The sequence below is a fragment of the Canis aureus genome, chromosome 31 (assembly GCF_053574225.1).
Source record: "Canis aureus isolate CA01 chromosome 31, VMU_Caureus_v.1.0, whole genome shotgun sequence".
NCBI lineage: Eukaryota > Metazoa > Chordata > Mammalia > Carnivora > Canidae > Canis > Canis aureus.
The window spans coordinates 22006451-22013995 of NC_135641.1; positions in this window are offsets into that span (position 1 = coordinate 22006451).

The window sequence follows — 7545 nt, forward strand, 5'->3', positions numbered from 1 at the left end:
TGAAGGTCTGCAGATCAAGTCTGGGGATCACAGCATTTAGGAGTAGTTTAGAATACTTTTTAGGTTCTGCGGTTGGGTGAGAAGATACAGAGGAAGGTGTCTCATTGGGTACTGCCCATCAGAGCAATTCTTTCTGCTTCTTCTGGCCCCACTGCTTCTCCCCCTTTCCCTTGTCTGAGTAAGTCAGCCTCAACACTTCAGCGTCCGTAGCATTTCCTGAGCACGGCCTTGCTGGCCTCCCAAATGTGCTTTTTAACATTGTACGTTTCTTTGATGGGAAGCCCCATGAAGGCTGGGACCATACCCGTCTGGCTCATGGTTGTATCTCTGTAGGAGGTGGGAAACCTCACCCTCTCAAGCTCAGTCATAATAATAATAATAATAATAATAATAATAATAATAATAATAACCATAACAGCAAATGGCACTAGCATTTCTTGAAGACCTACTATGTACCAGGTACTCCAAGCTTTTACATACTTCTCTCATTTAATGCTCAGAACTGTCCCATGAGGTTGGTGTTGCTGTTTTACAAGCGAAGAAACAGAATCAGAGAGCTGAAGTGACTTGCCCTAGGTCACAACACTCATGAGAGGTGGCGTCAGGTTTCTAACCCAAGTCCTACGGACTCTGAGGTGCTGCTTTCTCTCATTGTGCTCTACTTCCAGCTGGGAGCAGGAGGGGCATCACATCAGGGGTTCTGTGGGTAGCAGCAAAGACCTGGAAAGGCTTGACAAAATGCATTCCGAGAAGGAAAGAGCTGTTAGTCTGACCCAACAGCAGCAGCTCTGGGAAAGGAGAAAATGCCTCCCTTGTACTGCGCCAGCTGGAACCCTCAGGCGAATCAGGCACCATTTCTGGCTGGGCTGAGAAAGAAGCTCCAGATGATTGACCAGAGCCCATACAGCTGCTGGGGACAGAAGACAAGCAGGGAGAAGGGCTGAGCATCCCAGTGACCGTTCGCCACCTGATGTGGGTACAAAGGACCCACACTGCCCAGAGACCACCGCCGGGCCTGGCAGAGGAAAGGAGAGCACCCAGTGGGTCTCACTGGCCCCCGGTGGTCCTGAGTGAGCCTCTGTAGGGACCCTTTTACATCAGGTAATATGGGAGAGGGAAGAGAGGGAAGAGAGGGAAGGCTAGACTAAAAGGCATGGTTTTATTTTTATTTTTTTTTAAGTTTTTAAAAAAATTTATTCATGAGAGACACAGGTAGAGGGAGAAGCAGGCTCCCTGTGGAGAGCCGGATGCAAGACTTGATCCAGGGACTCTGGGATCACAAAGGCAGATGCTCAACCGCTGAGCCACCCAGGCCTCCCAAGGCATAGTTTTAAAAAGCAAATGGGACCAACTTAATCCTCTGCTTGAACCTTAAAGCCCACCAGGGACTTCCTATCTCCTTCACCTGAACTCCAAACTCCTTCACATGGCACCGTGGTTACTGCTGACAGTCACCAGTGACTCCTGGACTGTCCTGTCCCCCCAGCACATACTTTATGATCTCCCTACCCCCTTCCCCAATATTAGATCTTCTTGACATCAATGCCCAGGCCCTGCCTCCAAACCAGTCTTTCTTCCCCCAAATCCTTCTTTTTAAAAACCTCCCCAGGTGATTCCACTGTGCGTCCAGGGCCATGACGCCCTCCTGCCTGGTCTTTTCACCCTGTCATCCTCCCCTGGCCGACTCCTCTTATTCTCCGGGCCTCAGCCTGGCCTCTGCTCAGTGTCTGCCACCTTGGGAAGGTGGCTGTGACCCCCTGCTCCTGGGCACGGTGGGCTGGAGCCTGTCTCTGCCTGGGCCCCACAGGACACAGTGACTGTTTAATAAATGGGCTGAAATGTTCAATATCAAGTCAAAATCCATTTCCCAAAATTTCCCTTCATCCCCTGATATTCCCTTCTTCCTCATTAAACATGAAAGTCACAGCCTTTTCCATTTTTTTTTTAACTCTCCCCAGATGTCTATGGGTATTGGTCCTTAATTAGCACTTTTGGGTTCCTCTGGGTCCTCACTGTCCTCCTGAGCAGGGAGCTGGCTCTCTGTTTCTGCAAACATTAGAGTTTCCCCAAATAGCTCCTAGAAAACAAGGTACGGCCGCTCCACAAGAAAAGACGGTTTGCAAACAAGGGCTCCGTACAGGCAGGCTCAAAGGAATCGAAGCGTCCCCCTCTCTGGGAAACATTTAAAGCACCTCCACTTAGGATCACAGAGAGGTTTAGTCAATACTCATTCATTTCTTCCTCCACCCTTCCTCAAGGGAAGCCAGAACCGAGCTCTTGTCAGAGACTATGGAATAGCTTCAAGACAGTGGAGGGGATGATCCAGGTTGGATGGGAAGAGGATGAAGGTGAGAAGCTGCCAACAGGGCATTAATTGGCTTTGAAGCAGCTTGGAGCCTCGCCCTGGTCCAAACAACTTGAGGCAATTTCCAAAAGCAATTGTGGCGGAAGAGGCCTGTACCTTTCTCACCTCTTTCGTTCCAAGGGGCGGCTCGGAAGTGGGGGAAGGAGCCAGGAATCCACAGGGCATCCTTCTCCAGCCAACAGCCAGGGTCTGGAGGGAAGCCAGGCTGCATGCCTCCTGGGGCTTGGGAATATGCCTGAGCACAAGGAAGCGCAGCCCCCGGCTCCCTATCACGGAGAGGAGGTGCTGACAGCAAGTGCCCAGGCCCTGCCAGGGATCCAGGGAAGCCAATGCTACTGCCAAAGCACTGGGTGTGGACAACTAGTCTTTGTTGGATTTCTGGCTCCAGAGACTGTCCCTCTCTGATCTCAGTTTCCTCATCTGAAAATGAAGGTTTTGTTGGGCCGGGTATCAAAGGCCCCTTCTAGCCTCCGTCTTCCGGGGCTGGTGAGAAAGCGTGGGGAATAGAGGGGGAGGAAGGTGCAGAGTGACTCAGGGGAGAGATGGGAATAGAGCATGGGGTCTGAGGGATCTGGGGTGTCTGCATGTGGCAGCAGGTTCCAGCCCAGAGGTCCTGCCCGTCAAGGAGCAGTGGGAAGACTCCTCTGCATGTTGAAGGAGGCATCAGTTAAGGAAACTGAGGTCCAAGGAACTGTAAAAGACATACATGGGGGCAGCCCAGTGGTTTAGGGCCGCCTTCAGCCCAGGCCTGATCCTGGAGACCGGGGATCCAGTCCCACATCGGGCTTCCTGCGTGGAGCCTGCTTCTCCCTCTGCCTGTGTCTCTGCCTCTCTCTCTCTCTCTCTCTCTCTCTCTCTGTGTGTGTGTGTGTCTGTCATGAATGAATAAATAAAATCTTTAAAAAATAAATAAAGATTAAAAAAATAATAAAAGACGTACAGGGGTGCCTGGGTAGCATAGTTGTTTAAGCATCTGACTCTTGGTTTCAGCTCAGTCATGAGCTCAGGGTTGTGAGACTGAGCCTGGCAAGAGGCCCTGTGCTTAGTACAGAGTCTGCTTGGGGTTCTCCCTCTCTGGCTTGTGCGTTTTCTCGATCTCTCTCTCTCTCTCTCTCAAAATAAATAAATAGGGGTGCCTGGGTGGCTCAGTTGGTTAAGCATCTGCCTTTGGCTCAGGTCATGAACCTGGGGTCCTGGGATTGAGTCCTGCATCAGGCTCTCTGCTCAGTGGGGAGCCTGCTTCTCCTTCTGCCTGCTGCTCCCCCTGCTTATGCTCTCTCTCTGTCAAATAAATCAATAAAATCTTTAATAAATAAATAAAAATAAATCTTAAAAAAAAAGAATCACATAAAGTCACACCAGTTGCAAGAAGGGGACTTTTGTCCACTACAGGAATGACAGGTAAGTTTGACTTCCTGTGCCAACCCTGATAGATTGACAAGGGCTGTCTGCACCGTCATGCTAAGGAAAGAGTTCAGAATCAATGAGCAATGTCCGCCAAGGTCTTGGGAAGAAGAAGTGGCAGCATGAATACCATGTGTTGGCCATACTTATGGACTTGGTCAGTAAATTGTTATTGAGAGGCCACTTCATGCAGGGCACTGGGCCTTACACCAGGGATTCATTGGTTAAATAAGGCAAGCCCCTGCTTTCAGGAAGCTTACATTCTAGAAGGGGAGACAGACAAGACACATGTAAATTATGTAAATACATATGACTAAATAGTATAATCTCAATTAGTGCTCAATAGTATAAGGAAATGAAACAGTGCAACAGGCTAGACAGTGATGGTGTGGAGGACGAGGGAGGAAATCAGAGTGGGCAGGGATGTGACATCTAAGCAGAGACCTAAATTCTGAGAGAAGGCAGCTCTGTAAGAACTGAGAAAAGAGCATCCAGGCAGAAGGAACAGCCAGTGCAAAGGCCCTGAGGTCATGCCTCCAAGGGACAGAGAGAGGCCAGAATTGAGGCTGTGTAGATGACAAAGGAGGGAGTCAGTGGAGGAGGTGGGAGTGATGAAGCTAGCTGTCTGCTTGATGTGCACATGTGGTATCTAACCGGCCTCCTAAACTTAGCCAGTCCAAAATGACACCCTCGGTCCTCATCCCCCAGTACCTCCCCAACCAAACTGTTCCTCCTCAAGTCTTTACTCTCTTCCTGCAAATGACCATCCCCGCTGCTGCTCAGACCACTGTGCTACAATCAGCCTGGTCATCACCGACTCTTGCCTGTGGTCTACTTGCCCCCACCCTGGTCCTCAATCAGAGCCCAAAAAGCACTTATCAAATCAATCCCACCATCATTTATTATCCCCAAGCTCTGTTCTTCCAGTTTCGACTTTCTTGCAACAAGCCCCAACCCACAAACCCAGGGACACACATTTATTATCTTTTTTTTTTTAAGATATTATTTATTTCTTCATGAGAGACACACAGAGAGAGGCAGAGACACAGGCAGAGGGAAAAGCAGGCTCCTTGCGGGGAGGCTGATGCTGAGACTTGAGACTCAGGCCCTGAGCCAAAGGCAGACACTTAACCACTGAGTCACTCAGGTGTCCCTATTATCTTTTAAAAGAGAATCTGAAGTTGCTTACAGCCACAGGGGGCATTAAGCACCAACTCCATTCATAGTCATCCCTCTAGTTGTCCCCAAACTGATAGCATTTCCAGAGAGGTTCTGGGGACTGGGTATTAATTATCATAGGGACCATTTAATAGGCACCTGCTGGGCTCCTGGCCCTGTGGCCAGAGCATCACAGTATGCTTGCAAGGGAGGTGTGATCATCATCCCACCTTCATTCCGGCGGATGCTTGGACTCAGGAAGGTTCAGCTTCTCATCACTAGTATCCATCCCAGCTGGTGAATGACCATGCCAGGGTTTGTACCCAGGTCTCAGCAAGCTCTTGCTTCTACATTAAGCTTCCTTCTAGTTTCAAATGGGCAAAGGAAGATGCGCTCAGAGAGTGGAACCTTGACCTCAGTCTGGACATTTTCCCTTCATTCCAAATCAAAGGTCAGAACCTGCTCCCTGGGTTCCTTGGCACCTCCTCAGCCTGGAAAGATAGGTTAGGACGCTCCGCCCACCTAGCCCCAAAGAGATGGAGGTGTCCCAGTTTTCCTTATCTGGCCTGGCTTTTGGTCCTCATCCCTCCACCTGCTCCCCTCTCACGTCTGTTCTGTTGCCAGGTGGTCACCTTCCTGCCCCAGGCTATTGCAGCCAGTACCTGGGTGCCCTTCAGCCTGTCGGCCTCTTGATCAAAAAGCATTCCCGTGGGAACCATGGTGCCAGCATCCGGTGAGGACGGGCCCTCTGTTACCTGTTAGCCCTGCTATCAGGCCCAAGAACAAAGGAGCTTGGTGCCTGCCGCTCAGCAGGCTGTGTTTGTCCAGGGCGAGGCCTCGCCTGGCACAGATGCTGAGCAAACAGGAGTGCCAGCCTCACAGATCCGCCTTGCAACGAGCAGGGCTTCGGCTGAGAGGTGTTGCTGCCAGGCCCCCTGCCAAGATCCTACACTGCCCAATGCCAACCAGCACCCCAGGGCAGAGGAGACGGGAGGGCAAACAGTCTTCTCTGGGCCTCAAGCTTTCTAGCTCTACAATGGGAGAGTTGCTCAAGAAGAGCTTCAGATCCTTTCCGTGGTCTAGAGCCTTGAATAATGTTGTTAGGAATCTCTAGTGCTTGAGAGCTGGTCTGGAGGCAAAAGTGCTTGGGAGGCTGAGGTGGGATCTGGGTCTCTGTCCCATGGCAGCCCTTCCCCCAGCCCTGTGTACCCACACCTACCTCTGTCTCTGGCTGGGAGGATAGGCCTCTTTCAGAGCTATGTCTTCAAGCACCAGATCCATGACTTCATTTCCTGTAATGGAGCTTCCACCCCTGGAACTAAGGCACTTCATGATCAGAGGACTGAGTATGATCATCTCGTTTCTGAGGGCACCTAGAGTCTGATCTCTTACTTTCTGCCCACCAGAAATCTTAGGGTAGCTAGGGAAGGTCAGAGGTCCCATGGAGGGATGTTTTTCTCCAGCTAGGACAGTGAGAGGCTGCGTGGTGATAGTCATTCTCAGACTTCAGCATGTAACAGAAGCATCTGGAATGCTTACTTAAAATGCAGGATCCTGGGGCCCATACCCCAGAGATTCTGAGTCCCAAGATCCAAGGTGGAATGGATGGCGCAGGATTCTGAGCACCTCTGAGCACCTAGGTGATCCTAAGGTCTCTGATGAAGTGGGATGAGGGAGTCTAAAAGCTATATAGTCCTGGATTCAAATCCCACCCCTGTCACTTATTTGCACTATGACTTGGGCAAGTCACCAAGCCGTTCTAGATGTTAATTTTGTTTGTAAAATGAGTTTATAATAACATCTACCACTTAATAAACAAGACCTATTGTTTCAGAGTATTTGTTGCATGCTGTAAATATTTGTTGAGCAAATGGGGTAGATGTTCATTGCCAATCCAGAAACCCAGGGGTTCTCCTCGATGGCTCCAACCACCACATATTTCTCAACCACTGTCACAAATCTCATGAATTCTACCTCGTAAAACAACTTAGACCTGCCCACTTTTCTTTATCCCCACAGCCTCCAACCTAGTCTAAACCATCACCTTCCCCTACCTGGCCACTGCACAGCTTCCTCTCCAACTCTCTATTTCTACCCTTGCCTGCCTCATTGCTACTTGGCAGAGCAGCCATGCTAATCCCATAAGCAAAGCCTCTGCTTCATGCTCCAGCTCTCAGGAAGGCCTCATGAGCCTTAAAAACAATTCCTCTGGTCCCCTACAGCTCCTTTCAGCCTCTAACTCCCCCTACACTCAAGATATTCTGAACTTCTTCAGATTCCTCAAGTGCTTATCAGCTTCTCCTGCCGCTGGGACCTCACACAAAGTGCGACTGCTGTGTTTGAAAAGGCCACCCCACCCCTACGCTGTCTCCAAACACACATCTTTCACCTACTACTCATCTTTCATATTTCAGCTGAAATATCATTTACTCAGGGCCAGACATAGCCATTCCCCTCATACGTCCCCTAACAGCTCTGTCTTTCCTCCATGATAAGACCTGTTACACTCTGCTGTGACTTCACGCCTGCCTCCATCACTAAACTAGCTCCGAGGGACCCCAAACCTCTACTGCTGTAGCACCAGCCGTGAGAGAGTCGATGCTCAAAGAACGGCGGAA